Here is a 20,197-nt window from a genome sequence, read left to right as displayed (position 1 = left end):
TGTTCTTCCCTCCCTCATTCCTTCCTTTCCTCTCTACATATTCTACACACGCTCCTGCCTTCATGGAACGTACACTCTGTATGGTTACTGTTCTATATGCACCGTGTATATAGGTGATGTACTACATGCTATGCAGGCTGTAGTTGGACTGTATTATATACTTTAGTGTGCCAGTATATAGGTGATGTGTTATGTATACAGTGTACACGCTCTATAGTTAGCATGGTCTAAAAATACACCCATGAGTGAAGAAACTCTGCCACCCAGACACACACACACCAACAGTTCCTGTCAGCACTTAATTCCAGTGGAAGGGTCAGCAATAAGAATTTAGCGTTTCTAGATGATTGAAGTGCATACATTTGCTAGGCATCCAAAGCAAAAACGGTTTATTCTCCAAGTTAACTTACACACAGGAAGGGCTGCAATACTCATATCCTTTATTACATTTTGTTTTATTTCATTAGCAAAATTCAAGTTTATTATCTCTCTTGAAGAGCTATCCACAGCAGAGTCTTCAGGCATTGAAATGTCAAAACACTTAACATTCCACCCCCCCCCCCCCCTTAATTTTTCTTCTTGGTGTGCCAGTTATTTATAACATATGTCCTTCCAGGCTACAAAAAGCACTCCAAAACTTCAAGTAACCAAAGACTGCCCACATTTTCTTCTTTCTGGTTTATTCATTAATAGTTTAAATTTTTTTTTCTTTTTTCTGACACATCCCTTTTACTCAGGTCAGCTCCTCAGGTCCTCTCCAAGGCTAGGTATGAGCAGGACTCAAGCCAGATATGGTTATGGACATGAGTTATGCCTACACTGCACACATGCACCCTTCTGCCTTCCTACTCAGTAGAAACTCATCCACAATTACATGCACAAGGAGCTGTGGGAAAAACAAACAACAACAAACAAAAACATTAGACAGAATGTTAATGTGAGACTAGGCAGGTAGGCTTTATTCTATTTAATTATGTTATGGCTATGTCCCTGCCTACTGACTAAATTGCCTCTTCCTGACAGAGCAGTTAGGTAAAGACATACCCATTCTTCTGACCACCCATGGTTCAAGGCAAGTCAAAGACATTCTTCAGGGGTGTAATTGCTAGCAGGAACTAGGCTTGCATCCTGACACCACATTGGTGAAAGTGCTATGCACATTAATACCAAGTTATTATGTTCCTGAGTTATTTTTTAATTTTCTAGTACTACCAAACTCTATTTAGCTGAAATACTCCCTTTCGCTTTTAAATATTTTGCTGTTCTGTTTTAGTTGGTACAAAGCTGTGCTCACATTAAAACTTTTCACAGCTGGGACAGCTGACCGAAGGGATGTCCTGTACCACATGGCGTCATGCCCAGTGATAAAACCGGGAGGAGTTTGCTAGGGGGGCTGCCATTGCTCAGGGACTGGCTGGGCATCAACTGGCTGGTGGTAAGCAACTGTGTTGTGCAACACTTGGGTGTTTTGGCTTGTTTTTTCCTATTTCAGCAGCTTCTGGCTTGCTACCCAGGGGGATGGAGGAGAGACTAGAAAAAAAAGGTAAAAGTGTGAGGACTTGTGGGCTGAGATAAGGACAGTTTACTGAGTAAATAATAACAATAATAAGAGGAATAAAATTAAAAAAGCAAGTGATGCACAATGCAACTGCTTGCCACCAGACAACTGATGCCAGACAGTCTCTGAGCAAACAGCAACCCCCATGGCCAACTCCCCCCGGTTTTATTGTTCAGCATGATGCCCTGGGGTATGGTACATCCTGGGGCCAGTTGTCCTGGCTGTGTCCCCACCCAGCTCCTGGTGCACCCCCAGCCTCCTCGCTGGCAGGGCAGCACAGGGAGCAGACATGTCCTTGGCTCTGTGGAAGCACTGCTCTGCAACAACTAAAACATCAGTGTGTTATCAGCATTATTTTCATCAAAAATCCAATGCACAGTACTGTACCAGCTGCTAAGAATAAAATTAACACTATCCCAGCCAAAACCAGGACAAGCATAAGGCAAAAAGGCACAGAGAAGGGAAACAGTTACTAGCGTAAGAATATGCAGACTTTTGGTTTTTTAGTCCCTATGGCTGTGAATACTTGTAAATCATATAACAACATACCTGGGCTTCTCTGCCTCTGTTCCTAAATGATGCTATTCCACTCTGTTTTCTACTCCATTCTGCACAAGCTTGCATCAAATATTATCTATTGTCCTTTGTGATTCTCAGGGTCAGTTTCTTCTTAAGAACTTTATCCTAGCTATCAGTATCCATCTTGGTTAATCAAGTTATACCCAGTCCTTATTCCAACAGAATCTTAGAGATAATGGTCTTGTCACCAATTTGACAGCAGAAGCAAACCAGAAATAACGTGCTCTATTCCACATATTCTGGCACCAGCCTGAGATGATGAATATTTTCATAAGTGGCAGTGCAATTCATGGCTCTTCACTCGTACGTTTTTGCAATGTAATCTATATCCGATGTGTTTAGCAGATTCAGCTTGCTTTCAGCTATGCTTTTAATTGAATAAAATCATCACTTTGGAATATATTTTTCTTCTTTCTCAGAAGGTTACCCATTACATCTGTGGGACTTGGTGATTCACTGATTTTTCCTCTATTTTATTGCTGACCATTTTTGAGCCTACAACAACACCTGAAAGGAAAAAAGGTCTGTCACTGTATATCCTCACCTGGCCAAATGACACACTCTGTGCTGTTTAGTGATATGAAACAGTCAGTCCGTGTTACTGCTGATCTCTGTCTGGCACATGGGAACCTTTAGAGATGTTCGTTTGAACTCAATTCTTCCAGACTCCAGAAGACAATTCCTTATTCCTAGGATGCTGACTCTCCTTACTGCTCTTTCTAACATAGGTTCAGGCTGTTCTACTTGATGCAAAATTATTTCCACCTAAGTGAGGGAAGACAGAGAGGGAGACAGAAATTTAACAGAAGGCTGTTCTGTATTCATCTTTCTGATGTTCTATTTCTGAATGGTCTGATAGTTAATAGCATCTTAATTAATAATTAATCTGTACAGAAAAAACAGGATTAATGAACCAAAAGAAAAATAAGCATCAGAAACTCAAAAGATCAAGCAAATATACCATGGTGCTATGACTGAAAAAAAGCAGGCATTAAAATACTGATGCTTCATCTTTATGTGAAAGTTTGTAATAGGAAGAGAAAATGCTACAACATGTATCTATTATCGTGATGACAGAAGCCGTAATGAACATGGGAAGCATTACAAACTGTCTAATCTCATTTATGGCCGGTATGCCTTAAATCAAATCATCGCCGTTTCAATTGTACGACCGAATCTCAATCTCTGATCAGAGACAGAAAGGGACGTGGGGAACGGCATGTAGTCCCACAAGAAATGCAGGACTACACAACAGCTTTTAAGCATCCAGGCAGAATTTGGCTCACCATCTATACAGATTGCAAATATTGGCTCGGGGAATTCCTTAATTTTGACCAGGCTTAATACATACTCAAAACCATACACTTTAGTTATCAACAGAGGCCTCTCCACTCCGGGTGCGGAGCAGGAGGAACAGCTTCGCCTGCTTCGCACGCAAACAGCGCGGGAGGGCTCGGCATGCTCGCTGCTGCTTGTGGCTGCTGCCAGCTTTCAGTGCCACTGGCAGGATGCGAGCGCCCCACAGACTCTGGTTCTTGCTCCTCCTAAGGAGCATCCTCACTGGCCATGCACAGTCACATTTCTACAGCATCTGGATTTTTAGATGCTGCTCACATGAAATAAGGCGTGTCGACTCTCCCTGAAAGCTACACACAAATCATAGGAGCCCAGTGTGAGCAACAGAGCGGCAAACCTCCCCAGCAGTGTCAATGTACTATCCTCTGGTCACTAAAAGCAGATAAAGGGGAATTCATTTTACATTAGAGGTTTATCCCAGGCACTTGTATGTAAATGCAGCATCAGCATACATGTATTTTTTTTAACCAGCTTTATTCTTCTTAGGAGCAAAAATATTCAGTTTAATAATTTTTATTTTTAACTCTACTAAAATTGATTTAACGTGAACTGTCAGCATGTTCAAGGTTTCTGGAGTAGCTTTATGGTTCATCTTATTTACTTAAATAAAGCAAGAAATTGTCAACAAGTCTAAAAGAATACAATTCTGCCAGGAAAGCATAACATTTCCTTTCACTGTCATGACCTAAACAATATCTGGACAGTGCACACTATCACAGCATCAACTGTTCTCCCACATACAGTCAGGAATTGACAGTCTAGTGCTGTTTTTACTCACAGTCACACAGTTCTAGAAAATCCGGTGTTTATTTGTCCATGACGGAGCAGTACACTTCGCTTGTTTATGCCAAGTCCTTCCTCATTTTGTGCATCTGTTTCATCATATGTGTCCTGGCAGCTGTGGAAAAGATAAGTTTCAAGAGCCAAGAAAGTTTACAGGCAACTACAGATTTTGGCGGTTTAAGAAACACACATTGGACAATATCCGCCTCATTTTTTTTCCCTAGATCAGTTTCATAAGGTTGGCAGAGATCCAGTCACCCGTAGATCTCATAAATATGATAGGAATCTGGGTAATACAATTACTATGCTTCTTTAGCAAAGTGATAAAACAGCAAAAACACACACAAAAATCAATACTAAAATATACTTAATGATTTTTTTCATAACATTACTCAGAGATACACTTTTCAAAGGAGTTTGATCATTATTTGGCTCAGAACTGAATGTTAGATGGAGAAATGCAGACTGACATCATTAATCTGCTTAAAATCCAAGCATCACTCAAGCACGTGGCATTGAAGATGCTGTCACCACAACATCATTATTTCTTTTCTATTTCCTGTCTAATGTTGCTCTGTTAACAAGGAAAACCTTGCATGAGTGCATGTGACAGGTGTGAGGAAAAAGCTACCTCAGCGGCTAGTTGTGTGAAAGGGTTAAACAGAACTGGGTGAAAGCAGAGCTCCCACTGGGCAGCTGAGGGTCAGACTCTGATTTGTGTTAGCTAATAGGCCTGTGAATTTAGAAGATCCATGGAGGAAGATACTAGCCACCTTGTCAAAATAAAAGAGAATATCGTCCAAAAGCAGAAATACGGGGAAAAGAATGACACGTTCAACTGAACTACAGTTTCAAGTGTTCTTTTGATCTCTGTGAAATGCCTTTGATTTTTAACAGGAGAATATCTGCCATTATATCAAAATATCCATAGAGCTCTTCTAATCATTCCCCGTGTTGTAATGTGCAGAATTGATTCCTCGAATTAAGAGGATGCTGCTCTCCTAGGTAGTCCCATTGAAACCAATTGAGCTACATCAATATGACAGCAAAAGACACAGTCCAGCCTTTAGATTTTTACCACTTACTATTACATGTAATGCTTCAGTCATTACATGACCTGGGACGACAGCCTGACCTGTGCTGTAAAGTACTACTGGATGAACAAGGCAGGCGAGGGGGCGGGGGGGTGTTGGATACAACACCTTTCACTCCCTGAGCATTATCAAATCCAATTCCATTGGCATTCAGATCAAGCAATGACTTAAACAGCCAGCCATCTGCATCTTGCTTTTGTCATGGTACTTTACTATTTGATGCTAGTAGCACTTACCAAGTGATGGGGAAATTCAATACTGAATGAACAATGAGGTGATGTCTTCACAAACACATTTGCTGAGTGCTTCATCGGTATTTATAGCCTGGTGTCTGTTCTTCAGTGTTTTTACATGTTCCTGTAAATGTTTGAGGTGCTTCAGCTTTTACAAATAGCTCTGTTTACATGACAAAAAGTATATTAAGGCATGTACAAGAACACTTACTCTTCATCATTCACTAGACTCTTATTAAAAAATCTAAAGGTAGTCAATGAAGGCAAGGGAAAGATTGCTGTGTCTTGGATTGGAGCTAGTGAATTCTGATAGAATTCCTCTTGGAGATGCACCCATAGGCTGCAATTTTTGTGGGATAATGATTTAACAAACAGTTACGAAAAACAATCCAATTTGGAAAAACAGATAATGGTCCGTAGATGATTCAAGAGCGAGGAAAGAAGCTACGTTTGCTAATGAGATAGTCCAGTACATAGATCCCAAAGTCCTGTTATTAAATACTAGTGTGTTTAGGCAGGGGTTTTCAAACAACTGCTGAAACCTGCATTTTCTTGCATTAATGTGGCAAAACGTACGACAGAGAGGCTGCAGCCCCTGCCATTGGCTTGTGATAACAGGTAATGCTGTTTTGTGCAGAGGTGCCTGAGCCTTAGCAAAACAAGGTTTGGTACCTAGCTCACCCATGGACTCTGGGTTGCAACTCTGATAGGTCCTACCTGTGCACAACATGTGATCCAATGGTGCGCAAAAGAAAATATTACAGAAATTCAGACCCTAGTGTTAGGTAGACTGATAACTTGCAAGTCAGCTTGCATATAACCATTCTGTGCAAGAAACAAGTGATTACATCAGTTTGGATGTATCAAATAACTCCTTATTCTCACTACTTCATATCAAGTTGGAAAGTAATTTCTGCCAAGACAGTTTCATCATATTTTTATTAATGGTGACTCTAATATTCCAGAATTTTAAATTGCATGCACACTTGCTTTCTCTAGTGGAATACATTTACCATGGTCCAACAAACATGATATGTCATAAAGGCAAAATATTTGTAGAAAAACACTAACTTCTTGTGATTTATGACATTATTAAACGTGAGCTGGGATGCAAAGTGAGGAAGAGATGCTAGGCTTGCTTACACAACAGCACTGAGCCTTTCTTTTAGTCAAAAAGGTTACATCAATACAGTCATTACTTACATTAGAAAATGCTCTCAAGTTGAAGATCAGCGTGACCCTCGTTTCGGTGAACCTGTTCACAGGAAAAGGTTCAGTTGACATATAAGGTCATGAACCATCCATGATACGAGGATTTCTATGTCAAAGCTCCCCAGGTGGGGGTGGCAGGAGAGAGGGTGGGACCACTGAAAATTTCACTGTCTTCTTCCAGTGGAACAGCTCAAGGTGCATGCAGGGGCAAGCTTCTGGCTCAGCAATCTAGGAACTGAATGGTACATCTACAGTGACTCCTGTTTGATAAGCAAAGCCTGCCAAAATGCAGATTCCTCTAATTCCAAGGCGATCACAGACTGTTTAATCTGGTTTGTGTCCAAACTGAGGATGGGCAGTTTGGATGCAAGTAGGAGAACGAGAGGTCAGTGAATTCAGGCACCTTCCTCCTACTAGTTAATGTGTGAAATGCCTCAACTCAGCACATTGAGAACAGCACCAGACGTAACTTGTTTTTTCTAAATAATCACAAGCACCTGAGATCACTAAGACAGCCTTCTTTGATTATAATACTTCAGGCCTCTCTGCACATAATGCAAATCCCTTTTAAAAAACAGTGAATTAAATAATAATAATAATAATAATAATAATAATAACAAAATGTGCACTAGAAGAGCAAGCCTGGACCAAGGAGATGATGCTCCACCCTAAATACCCTTGAGCTGCATCTCCTTTCCTATGAAGGGAGAAGCACTAGGATAAAACAGTGATGTGAGACTTTCTCCATGACAACAGCTGGAAAGGAGCCTGGGGTCCAGCTGCAGTGGTCCCACAAGGGGATGTTGTCACCACCAAGTAAGCTTTTTTCCCCTCCGGTCAATTAAAACTTCAGCAGCATTGCACAAAAGCAGCCCACAAAGACCTAATGGGAAAAAGATTAGGAGACAGTTTGCTCTGAATTGCCTGCAGTTTTGTTTAGTTTTATCATCATCTAAATCCACCCTAGGAAATTTATACATTTTCTGTGCCACTGTCCTTTAACAGTTTGCAGCAGGATCTGCCAGAGGAGTCAAAACATATTATTTTCCCATGTTCAGATGATCTTGCTACACAAGTTACTATCATTACACGTAGCATCTTACACTTTGCTCCAGTACCACCTATTGACCAGTTTAGAAAAATATTCCTGCTTAACAGTAGAATTTAGATGCCTTAATAAAATCTAATACAAGTGCACTGGCTTTTTGCAAAGAAAAAGGCTTTGTCTGTTGGAACTATTCCTATAGTTCAAAACCTCTCTGCCTGAAATTAGCAGTAAATTGTATGTACCAATAAGTCATCTTTTTAAGTTAGCAAAACACAACATGTCATGACCCAGCAGGATGTTCCTCTGTAATCTCCTGATAAACACATCCATTTTACATAAAGTGCAAAATATTTTGAAAGCTTTACTGCAAATCTAAGCCCATCAAAGGATCAAACCAGCAGCAACATTTTATGATCTCATCGGACTTACAAGAGACGGGGTGCAGCATTTCGCAAAGTGGTTCACCGAGTGCATGACATCTGACAGAGCTACAGCAAGATATTCTGAACTGATCTGAACAAAGAGTGATCTAAAAGGTTTGATTTTCCTCCACATTCTTTTTAAAAGGTAAAAAATGAGGCACACAGAGATACCTTATGACCAGTCAAATTTAATCACCCTGCAGACTGCAGTTTGTGCCTTGTTCTTCATCTAACGCTATGCCCCTTACAGTTGCATGCCATTTACATGCTCATAGTTCAAGGAAAATCTTTGGCTTCCATGCCAAAGCTGTATCTTGGATCTGACATGACAGATACTTCGTAATTTGGTTCAGTACTTAGTCACTTTGGCATTGTTTAGGCCAAATGAGAAGTGTAGAAAAAATTAATTTTGGTTCATCATATCTCCTCATATTGCTGCACACATAACCCGTGTGTAATCTGGCGTATACCTGAAGGAAAACGTGCCTTTGAATTCTCAGTTTCAGGTTCAGAAGGTGCTTCAGCAGCTAGGTAGCAGGAGCAGTTTCCTTTCCTCAACCTGACTTCAAAAACAATCATATCTCTAATAGGAGAGCAACACAGAACTAATGGCTTTAATGTCTGAAAAAGGCAGAGGTTATTTTTTTATGGTACCATTAGATTTATAGGAGGAAACTGGTATGGGAGCACTTCATAAAAACCTGTAATATGAACGCATAAAAACAATGGGGGAAAAAAATGAAGAGCAAATTGGTTGCAATTAAATAAGAACTGTGGTATTTGCATGAGTTAGACTATAGATCCCAGTCAGTATTTCTCAAACTGCATTTTTCAAGTTCAAAATGTAATTTAAACTTGTCTCTGGGCATCAAAAATGAGACAGAAGTCTTTGCAGAATGAGAAGGAGGTAAGTCTGTACACGGTCTACCACTAGTCACTGATCAGTTGTTCAAACATGTTTGCAGAAGCAACATACAAAGTTATACTCAGTGGATGATCAGTCTACGCACCATTTAGGCACATCATTTTTTTCAGAATGATACTGATTAGAACAATTCACAGCCAATAATAATCTTGATCTGACTGGAAGGGCAGCAGAGATGTGACCCTAGCATAAAACAAAGCACACGCTACAGCGAGCAGAGCTAACACGAGGCAAAAGCCTAGGGGGGTTCCTATTGCCATGCCTGATTAAATGGGTCTTATGGGTATAATTCCTTGAAATTTAAAAAGCTTAATTTTTAAATTGCCAGATAATTGTGTAATTGTAGTATTTGTATTCCCCGTGATGAATCAGAGAGTGTAATTTCTAGCGGCTCCATGAAAATGAAATTGCCTGAAAGCGTTCATGACAGCTTCGCTCTCAGATGCAGCCATGGGGCTTGGAGGTCGGCCCTACAGTAGGGCAGCAATGCTTTACCTGCAGATTCACTGATGAATAACATTACACTTAGCATGTCCAGTACATTTTTCATTCTACAAAGTACATAAATCACCTTCATCTGCAGAAAAATAAGATCCCAGAGGTGTTTTCACAGGGCAGGCAGGTGCCTCTGATTTCTCTTTCTAGCAAGCTCATTTAAAGGTAGTTCAGGGGCATGAGCTGCACCGCTGCCGCGTTTTGCTTGGGAAGCGGTGCTGTCGCTGTCCAAGGGAGATACTTCCATGATGAACAGATTGGTTGGACTCTCATGAAAACAATATACCTGATTCATTTCAAATAAACTGGTGATTCTCAGTGCTCCTTTAAATTTCCCTATTTCACTAAAATGCAAGGCACCTGATAAATGCATGCATGACAGAAGTAATTACAAATTACTGGGAATGCATATCAAAGCTCATGACAACACCAAAAGATGCTAAGGAAAAAGCATCTAAATCTAGATGCTGCTGAATAAATAAATCAGTTAATTTGGGAGAAATATAGCTGGCTATGTACAAAAGGGGTGTTTGTACATTGCTCGGTACAAACATGGGCTGATAAGAGGCCTGCAGAGACAGAGAAAACACATTATGGGCAAAACTTAATCATGGGCAGCTGAAGGTAATCTTCAGCTCTTTCATTTCCCCTGTATGGAACTTGGTCTATATTCTTCAAAGACAACTAAAGTCTACTGCAAGACCACATGCCTCTAGACTATTAATTCTGCTAGAAGTTTGGAGAGAAAAAAAAAAAAAAAGACTTAAGAAAAATGCAAATTCAGGCCAGCAGAAAAGATTTGTCATGACATACAGCAGCTACAGGAGTTTCGGTACTAAGGCATGCAAATACCATTGCTATCAGTTTAGTTTGAGTCAATCCATCAATACAGCTACATGACCAGAAAGTCCAGCATTGTTCAGCTGGACAACTCCGCCACACCAACCAGCAACAGTCACAATGGAAGTCACATGGTTATTAAGAGGTCCCAGAAACCCCCACATCCAGTACTGAAGAACAACCTCAGTAACAAACACCTGAAAGAGTTAATCGCCACTTGGATGTAAAATGTTCTCAGTGGTGTGCAGGCCTCCCGGACCAGACCACCTCCCTTTGGCCTGTCTGTCCATCTCCTCGCTCCTGAGCTGTGATGCGACCCTTGCCTTTCTTGTCTCATCTCATTGCTGCCGGTGAATTTCCTCCAGACATCCTTGTGCAAGACATACACACACACAGGTACAGGTTTCATGCCCAAAGAAGCTACAAAACAAAGTACGGGGTTGACACAACAAGGTGCAGCCTTCCAAATACCTGTAGTAAAATCCTCTATCCTCAAAAGCAGTACCTGGGCCACTGGACCAGGCCTGAGACATAATACAAGAAGAAAGCACTGCAAACAAAGCTACAGTAAACAAAACAAACAAACAAACAAACAAAAACCACAAGATTGATATCACAGGTATGTGCAGGACTCTTATTTTTGAAATAAATTTACTCTAGGGGTAATCAGAAACTTCCTCCTGGTATCAACTTTGAAGTTGTTCATGGCCAATTTATATCCATTTAATCTAGCAACAATATTTTAAACTAAATACTTTTTCTCTAGTCTTGGTATTCCCTCCATTGCTGTAATCATAGGGCATAAGGCCATTGCACTGTGTTTCTCTCAGCAGTGGCACATACATGGGTCACACTCAGAGCAAAGCTACAAATACACGCAGGCATTGTTATTGTTGTTTTTGCTCTTCTGTAACTTCCAAATGATGAGCTACAGAAGTTCTTATTTAGCAGTCCCTCAGGACACAAATTTATGCAGTATAGCTTGTGATATTGCGATACAAACTGCATTTCCTTGTGTAATTAATCTTATTTTTGTTTTACCAATTGAAAGGCTGTCAGTTTAAAGACATAGCCTTATTTTTTCCCTAAATTTCTATTCGTGTAGCATCTCTTTTCATAAACACACACTGAGGTTTTCCCCAATCAATAATTAATGTTTTAATTGGTATTAAACTCCAAATCTCCTTTTAATTTCTCCTATAGTACTTTAATATCCCCCTTACAATTATGCCTAAGCCAGAATGCAAAGTTTGTAGGATACGATTCCTGTATTAAGGTTATTTACCTTTGTTTCCCATCAGGTAGATTTTACAAGTAACATTTCTATTAAAAAAATATTTGGATAGAGGAACACCAATTGACAAGTACAGCAAAAATGTTTCTCCCTGGAGCTAACACCACCTCTACACACTCCACATTTACATAGCAAATATGCACCACTAAGTCATTATGCAAATATAAAACTCAGATTATACACAGTGATTTACACAGGCATCAATTTACTGACTTTTTGGTGGATTCAGGTGTAAATTATTTTCCACTTTGGGGCAGTTTTTTAAATGGTAACATACTGGGATAAGATTTCATTAAAGAGTAGATGGACTTCAAAGTTTGCATTGCAGAGACTTACCTTTAAAGGAAAGCTTTTGATTTCATTGCAATCACATTGAGAAGGGTTCTTAAACTGTATGGCACTCTAAGCCATACATTATCTTCATGTTATCTTCTGTTTATACAATGTTAAGCATACTCCATAAAGTTCAGATATTTTAAACTGTGAGCTCTTTGGGGCAAGAGTTATCTTTTTCTGCACGTTTTTATGGTTCTTTTTTTTTTTTTAGCCCCAACAAGACAATGATCTTTGACTTGATACAAACACCACACATTATAGAAGTTATCCATTAGGAATGTAGGAATTCTTTATTTGAGATCGAAACAAATACCCTGACTGTATATTTAAAGATCATCATTGTGTTTAAACAAATAAAAAGTAAATTTGCCTCTTACCACTAATAACTAACAACTACTTCTTGCATCAGACATTTTAGTAGTGATCATCCTTTAAATCAGTGTGTAAATCTACTCCAGTGGTGCTACTAAAAACAATTCACCCACACTGAAAAAAATTGCCTCTCCAGAATTTGACGATTAATCAAAACTTCTCACATAACACTTCATCTTACAAGTATTTAAGTTTCCAATCTAATATTTGTCTTCTATACCTTCAAAGTTGACATTTCATAATATTTTTAAGGAAAGATTAATAATGTAAAAAAGGAAAAAATGCTGCCTGGGGCAACGATCAGACAATAATATATAGACTGTTAGACAAAAACCTCAACAAAAAAAAATGTTGCAACTTTATGTTCCTACATTACTGTATTAGACACAATCACTCACATGAGCTTTACCGAGCTGGAAATAGTTTGGGAGATGGAGGAAAATCATCATAGAATGATAGATCATCATAGAAAATGATCTGTTTAAGCCAAAGAAATAGAATTATCAGTGTCAACTGCTCTGTGTTTTTAATATTTCCAAAGATTGAAATACAGTCTCTAAAATTAAAATACCAACGTGAGCTGTCAACAATCACTGTGAATCCAGGTAAGTGTTTCTTGGATATTGTATAATTTTTACTTCATTCTGGGTTTTGCACACAAACTGAGTGACAGAATTTATACTGTGGTGGTATTAAAGTGTCACCTCTAAAAGCAAAGATTTTTCAATGTTTTTTCAACCACATATTTTAGTAAAATAGTTTTTCCTAAAGCTCATAGTTTTTAAAACTAGTACACATATGAGAAAAACAATTGTTTGAGATATTGTTGTTGCCCAGTTTAAAGTTTTTATTACATAAGAGCATTAAAATTAGGTGTTATAGTATTTTATAAAGTTGGTACAAGCTAGAGTGAAAGAGCACTAAAATTTTCATGTATTATAAACAGGTGGTCCTATGATATCATCATCATCTACTACAGGCAATTAAACCAGTCCAAAACCTTCATGTTAAAATAAATAGCAATTTGTATCAAAAAAACCCACCACCAACAACAAAAAAACAGAACATATATGGCAATCCCGTGCACGATTTGCATTAGTGCGTTCAGATCATATTAAAAAAAATAACAACTTTCTCAAATTTAAGCAGGCAAAATCCAGAAATAATCACTAAGTCTACGGTACTGCAGTTACTAACATGATTATGCTTTCAATCAATGTTTTTAAAACATATGCAGAAGAAAACACAAGGGGTAAAAAAATATCACAAGCTAGAGCACTAACCTTTGAGGTCTCCTCACTGTGTTCTAAGAAGCCATCATCACGTCAATAAAAATGGGCAGGCTTGGATAATGCCATCATTTTTATTTCTCATAGTAACTCCTGTTGAGTTACTGTTGTTGACCCAATTACACTCACAACATTACCACGCTGCCGACTACAAAATGTTTTTAACATTTTTTTAATTACAGATGGTGCTAGCATGTTTGAAGGATTATTTCACAGACTGGCTGCTATAAAGTCCACAGCCTAAACAACTTGAGATGCTTGAGCTTCATAATGTGAAATTGCTTGTGCTTTCAAAATTCTTACTGTCATTGTATCCTTAATCATATACAGGTTAATGACTGCATTATCTATGGTATAGTAACCATCCCAGGTATAGCATGAAGGAGCCCAAGGAAAGGGTTCATATCTCTAGACTCCCAGAGCTTTCAGAATATCAGCTATCCCGAATATATAAAATACCGAAAAATTTCACTGTTCAATGGAAAACAACAAGGAAAGACGGAGAAAGGATGTTTTGAACTCAGTTCCAGGATGCTTTTGAAAGTCAAGGACCAATAAGATAAATGTTTGCAAGTATGATGCAGATGGCATAACATACTTGAGGCTTTTATATCATATTAGAGACTTTCATCTTGTGTTAGAGATTGTCACTTTACAATGCACTTGACATACTATCTCAACAGCTTTCTATAATTTATTTTCTTTCTTTCTCCAGACTGAATAAAATTTTCACAAAGAAAAAGCACCGAAAAATGGAGAAAAAAACACACCCAAACATTTCAAGATGGAATGAAAGGCAGAAGATGTAGAAGAACTAGAATGTTCTTATTTTCTTGCTACTAATATTTCTGACATTCCTGAATGGTTTCCTGCACCAATAAGAACCACTAACATAAGAGTAAGTATTGCCAAGGTTTCTTTTGCAGTTTTGCAGCAGTATAGTTACATGTTACCTGTTCTTTTCAGTTCTACCAGAGGAACAGATAATGTACTGGGATTGCAGGAAAATTGCTCTTCACTCATTGGCTTACTCTCTGGTACAGAGTGTTTTCAGAGATGATCAGACAGTATTTTCAATGAGAAAGAAAATGCTTGTTCAAACTTCTACTAAGAAAGGCTTAGGATGAAATTAATATCAGTCTAGAATAGTTTACAGTATCACTTGGTCTTATACAGGGACGTATCTCGGACAGCCAGGTTCCTCATATCCCTGTACCCATGGAGCTAATGCCAATTTTGAATTAACACAAAATTGAATTATTAAGATATTTTGCTTTCTTAGATATTTAACCCCTTAGTGCTTCTGCTATTGACATCAGTAGCAAAGAGATGAGAACACAAGTCTTCTTGTAAAGTATTTTCAGAGTAAGGATATAGTTAAAGTATACCAGACTTAATTATCGATACATTTGAGAATGAAAAATACTACAGAGGTAGAACACAGACAGGTAAGGGGATGATCTGAGATCAACTAACCTCATTTATTTCAACAGTGCATGTGCTTTGTGGAAATTTAATCCAAGTTCCAGGTATGTTGAGAGTTTATGGAAGTTATCTGACACAAATGCTTATGATTACCAGCATTGGGGAAAAAAAAATAAAAATAAAAATAAAAATAAAAATAAAAATAAAAATAAAAATAAAAATTACCTAGAGAGTGGAAGATAAAAACAGCTTTTAGCAAACACAACCAGAATGCCAGCCTAGAGATGCCTGCTCATTTTCAGCCAGCATCACACCCAACCCTCAATAAGAACTGATCTGATGCTCATCATTGCTGTTTTTATGCAATTCTGTATCTGGTCTCCCTAGCCTATTTGTGATAGGCCCTGGCATTTTAGAGCACTAGATACAAGGAACCAAGCAATTGTTTGGACTACTTTTACACTGTAGAGCATCTGCTATTTTTCTGAGTTTTAGGCTAGACCTGATGAGGAAAAGGGTTTCCAGCCTGTCCCTGTGATGTTAAAAATAAATAAGCAGCCATTCCAAACATTATGAAATTAAACATCTTTCTCTATTCTGTGTAATAGAACCAAATTGCTACGATTGTGTCATTAAACGCCCAGTGCAGCTAGTATGAAAAATTGGAGCAGCCTGGTGATTTTTCTTGGGTTCTGTCAGCAGAATACGTTTGCCTGCAACAAGGAATACCTATATCCATATGCTTTCTGTCAGCCCTCATGATAAATGCAGCACAATCTTTGTGCTTCCAGAAAATAGAGAGAGAAAATGATATATAAAGCCTCTCTTTGTTCTGATTCATGGATAGAAGGCATTGCATAGACAAAGAAAAATGTAATGTCTGCACGCTTATCGGGGGTATTCAACCACTGCAGCTGGGAGCTGATTTAGGAAAAAAATACTGTTTCATTTTATTTTTACAGAATTTGAATCCAAGCTAAACATAGTTGTGAATGATTGGGGCTTAGTTGTCTTGTGTCCTCCATCCACTAACGGAAGCACTGTGACCGCTCGGTCTGGGCGCACACGTGCTGCAGGCTCAAGCCTCCCAGTACCAGCAATTCCCCTCCCTGCCACAGCTGAGTCAGCAGCAAAAGGTGAATGAAGGCACCAGAACCATTTCCCATTGTAGGCCAGTGGCAAAACTGCAAATTCCCTGGAATACTGGGGGGAAATGGGGAGGATGCATGTGCAAATTGCTCATTTTTTCTGCTGATCTTTGAGTGCTGCAGGACTTCCCTATCGCTATAACTAAAAGGCAAAATTTATTTCCAAGTGACCCTTTTATCGAAGTGGTAATGCCAAAAAAAATTCAAGATTATTGTTTTTGCACAATTCAGCTTCCTCCATGGCAATGAGGGTAAACCAAAGACCACATCCAATAAACTAAGTAAAGCCTCCTGTGCTATTTATTACTTGCTTTATTTCCTTTTTACTTCCCTCATTCTGTCAGATAAGGCTTCTACAGAAACTTATGCTGATAGAGTAACACTGTATGATAATAAATATGTTAGAGGAAATTAATATTAGTAGCCTCACCCGAAGAAGATAGGCAGAATTCGTGAGTCCTCTAGACACTTAGAAAAACACCTCCAAAAGGAAGCTATGACCCACTAGATGTCGTACTGACCTTGCTGAGGGCAGCATCCATAAAGTCGTGGTGGTGGCACATTAACACATCCAGGTGACCTGAGAGAGTTGAGATGGCTGGATTAGCTTGGAGGTTACGGTCTGAATCCTTACACTTTAGACAACTAAACCTGAAAGATATTAACGTTAACAAAATAATTAAGCTTTTAAATTGGTACTTCATTTTCATCACTGAGTCACTATTTGTTTATTTTATCGTATTCCAAATCTGAATTAAGTAATCTACAACTATTTACATTCAGAAATAATATTTCACAACTGTTAGGCAACAGTGTCAAGAATGATTGTTTCAGAATAACAACGCTGAAATGTGAGCTGCTTTTGGCTATCTTATTAAAGGGACTTTTTTTTTTTTTTGTAAAGCTCCTATAAAATCCATATGCACAGTAACCCCTATTTGCAAGTAAAAACAGTTGGTGATGTATGCAATTGTTTATTTTGAATACAGAAATAGACATCTGCATGGACCAATGGATGTGCATGCAAATTTCCTCCCAAACTTTATAGAGACAGGCTTGATCCAAAACCACAAGAGCTTTTTCGAATATTCCCATTCATTTCAGGGATTTTGCCCACAGATGTTATTTCCAAACCATTGACATTACTCCATCACTCTTAAATATCAAGAAGATTAATCCCCCCACACTTTTTTTTTCTTTTTTTTTTTTAAATTTATAGTCCAGTAAACATGATATTGAGTTGAATCGAGTTCAAATAATCTAAGCAGAGATTATCTCTAGAAGTAAGCTTGATACTCACTCAGTAATTAAGCATGAATTGTTCGGTATCTTCTCCTGCAGTGGATATTTACACGCACCCCTCCAGCAAACCTGCTGAACGGACAACTCCTCCATGCTTCCAAAATCCATGTGTTAAAACAAACAAACAAAACCTTCATAAACCTCAAACACCCTTCACAGTGACATGTTGCTGCAGATAAAGGATCAAAATACCTAAAAGCAAACATGAAATACTCTGACAGGATTTTAAATACTTTAATTGTGTTCATGTTGCAGTGGGGTTTGTTTTGTTTCAGTCTGAAGGGTCAACATAATTAGAAAACTTCCACGTTGCCCTCAGGATGAAGAGTACCACAAACTCGCTAATATTCAAAGAGCTAATGAACACACGATGCTTCTCTGTATCATATATTTGCTTCTACCTAGTCTTTTGGGCCCTTTGGGTCTGTGGGCACAGGGGCATCTTCTGCTTACATTGCTCCTGGGCACCACAGGGCAACCCACCTGCATGAACCACATCCACATCAGTGGTCAGGTCTCAAACAGAACCAATACAGCCAAGCTGGCAGCAGTAGCCTCTGACACAGTGCTGGATCTGCACAGGAATGGGTTTTCCTTTAGAAAACCTAAAGTTGCCATTCTTTTGGCTTAAGTCACCGTAGTTTAATAAGATGAGTTATTTTTCCAGGCTTGCTGATTGATAAGGTTTGACGCGTGTTTAATTTGCATTTATTTACATGCAATCTGGCAAGGGGCTAAAAGGAAGAGTTTATAAAGCAGATACATTTGTATAGATTAGCCAAGTGCCTACTAAGGGAGAATATAGCCATCTATATTTAGAAGAATGTTTAGAAGAACTAAACAGCAAGGAAAGATAAATATTGTTGAAAATGACCTATTTAGTAGGCCACTGAAGTATAACTGGAAATAAACAAAAACAAGCAAAGAGAAAGCCTAAAAACAGAGATTATGTTTAGCAGCATAATCAGTTAAACACAAAGAGGTAGTACTTCTGTATCTGTACCTCTTCTGTCGCTCAGTCTAAATTTATAATCTCAAACATATTGTCCATGAAGCATTAGATGATGGCTAACAGGTTTGATTAATAAACTTAGTAGGTCTGTGTTTCTAATTTTCAATTACAGATTAAGACCAATATCTTCAAATTGCTTGCTTTATACAGTTTTCTTTTTGGAAATGTCATATCTCTAATCTCTGGAGAACAGAGAAGTAACTGAATAATCCTAGTGAGAACTTGACTTCATATTAATTGATCTCTTAAATCATGTAGTGGTTGTTTCCTCTCTCTATATATATTTTAAGTGAATAATGAGAGATCTTAACCATTTATTTTAATCTTATAGTTCTGCTTTCTTAGGTAGCAAAAACTGTAACCCTATGTGATTTATACCTGCTCTCTTATCTCAGAATAATAAGATTTTATCTCAGATTGGTTTGTTTTCTTTCTTACTTTTTGTATGTATACATAGAAATACAGTGGAATATCAGAGAGAAAATTTAGAATTTTGTCTAATACTTTTAGAAAACTTGCGGTTAGTTTAAATAGTCCCATTGGTCTCATAAAATCATAATGAGAACCTAAGAATGGAGATGATTAAGTGAAACATGTCAAATCTACTTGATAGAAAATACCTACTTTAATGTGAATGCCACCAAAACAGATGTCTAGCATAGATAACGGCTGAAACTAGAAAACATTCCAAATAAAATTGTTATGTCTTTATTGTAGGCACAGCATGAAAAAAGTTCTTTATGCATGGCTGTTGTTCTTATTCATTTGTCAGCATGTGGTAAGTTAATGAATACATAGAAGAAAGGTTCCTCAAAATGAGTTCTGGAAAATATGATTTTATCCTGCACATTTTCTCATAAGGTCCAATTTTGTTTTTGGGTTTGCCTGCTATTTTGACCAAATTCACAATTTACTGACAAAAGTTACAAAACTAGTTACCTGACCTTTCCTACGTGCATGAATCTGCTTTAAAGTAAAAGCAATAATATAATATTTACAATTTAAATTTTATATCCTTCCCTATTGTTTTCACCCCTCGCCCTCAGTACTGTTAGTACTTTTTATTTTTTACTTGTCTCAGAATTTAATCTTTAAACTTCAAAAATGAGTATGGAATAATTTTCTGATCTGATGTTGTGAGGTAGATTTAACACCCAAACATCATTATGATTTCAGTCTGATTTCAGAAAAAGACAGTTCTACAGACTGCAGTGAAGAACAGATTATTGCAAAGATTAAAGACAATGCCCAAAAGTATACATGGTGACAGCTGCAAATCAACTAATGTATTTTCAGTCTCTGCATAACATTAGGGTTTCTCAGTTGATTAATGAAGTAAGAAGTTATGGGATATATATTACGTGAGTATGTTTTCAAAGTCAGTGGAGGGAAAACCTCTCCACATTTCACATCACTAAAACCACCACAGTATACCAATACACTATTTGACATGGAGTCCATTTAAAAAAAAAAA

General features: G+C 38.1%; 1 long non-coding RNA gene across 3 annotated transcripts; it reads right to left on the bottom strand.

Annotated features, from left to right (window-relative positions):
- Positions 1–392: 392 nt before the first annotated feature.
- Positions 393–15,413, bottom strand: LOC121072454. 3 transcript variants are annotated; one of them, XR_005821227.1, is made up of 7 exons: positions 15,313–15,413; positions 6,807–6,858; positions 5,607–5,727; positions 4,272–4,391; positions 2,768–2,902; positions 2,108–2,644; positions 393–886 (listed from the first exon to the last, which is right to left on the bottom strand). It is a non-coding gene; the product is annotated as an uncharacterized LOC121072454 (long non-coding RNA). The 3 variants fall into 3 exon arrangements; XR_005821225.1 differs by having other exon boundaries at positions 2,108–2,902; XR_005821226.1 differs by lacking the exon at positions 2,108–2,644 and having other exon boundaries at positions 2,682–2,902.
- Positions 15,414–20,197: the final 4,784 nt, after the last annotated feature.

The sequence above is a fragment of the Cygnus olor genome, chromosome 6 (genome assembly GCF_009769625.2).
Source record: "Cygnus olor isolate bCygOlo1 chromosome 6, bCygOlo1.pri.v2, whole genome shotgun sequence".
NCBI classification, from domain to species: domain Eukaryota; kingdom Metazoa; phylum Chordata; class Aves; order Anseriformes; family Anatidae; genus Cygnus; species Cygnus olor.
Note: the sequence above shows the minus strand (reverse complement) of the source record. Positions and strands in the feature narration are given on the sequence as shown.